The sequence below is a fragment of the Belonocnema kinseyi genome, chromosome 5 (assembly GCF_010883055.1).
Source record: "Belonocnema kinseyi isolate 2016_QV_RU_SX_M_011 chromosome 5, B_treatae_v1, whole genome shotgun sequence".
Lineage (NCBI taxonomy): Eukaryota > Metazoa > Arthropoda > Insecta > Hymenoptera > Cynipidae > Belonocnema > Belonocnema kinseyi.
Genome location: NC_046661.1, coordinates 101,761,525 through 101,762,467, shown reverse-complemented (window position 1 = coordinate 101,762,467; position 943 = coordinate 101,761,525).

The window sequence follows — 943 nt, the reverse complement described above, 5'->3', positions numbered from 1 at the left end:
ATTATGAATAATATGCGGATCATTAAGAATAAGAAAATCCATTTTCCACTTAAACTATGCAATATAAAAAATAATGTTGTTACGCAAAATTGTCCATATTAAAAATATCTGCAAATTTTCAAAGGCTCATTTTTAATCAAACGGAGAAATATTTTCAGCTTCTGCATACCATTTTTTTTAAAAACTTGTTCACAAAAATTTTATGAAAATTCTCCGACATTGATTTTGGTCATTAATATTCAGTCCAATTGAATAGTTGTTTATGTTTACTGCTTTTATTTACACAAGTTCGCCAAACATTTTATAAAAGGGCTTAGGTAAGTAAATCCATTATCGTGATATACATTTTTAATACCTTTTTTCAATTTACAAAAGCTCAAACAAATTTGTTTATTTTTATTTTTAAATTTTTTAAACTTAAAAATTATTTTTTATTTGCGAAATGTAAGAAAGTATTTTACATAAATAATCTGCAATATTCTTTTACTTTACATTATTGTTAATTTTTAATTTCAAAATTTGCATAGAATTTCTTCTTCTTCTAATAAAATAATTTTTGAAAAGAGATCCTAACTCAGATAGCTCTTAGAATGTCTTGAAATTTCATGTAACTGTTTTTCATGTGGGACTTGTCACTTTCGTTTTATCTATCAAAAATAACTATTTTCTTGTTAATAACTTATTTTTTTGTTATAATTTTGTAGTTTTATAATATTTAAATAAACCTTAAAAAATGTATTTACAAGCATTGAGGAATTTTCAAGAAATTTTTAATTTATTCAAATACTTTAATGGTATTTCAAAGATTCCTACAGATTTAGAAAAGTTGTAAAATATTTGAAGTACATTGATGTATTTTAAACGAATATTTTCTTTTAATTCCAAAGAATTTTTATGACGCTTTAAAACATTTTAAGGGATTCCAAAGGATTTTAAAGCTTTT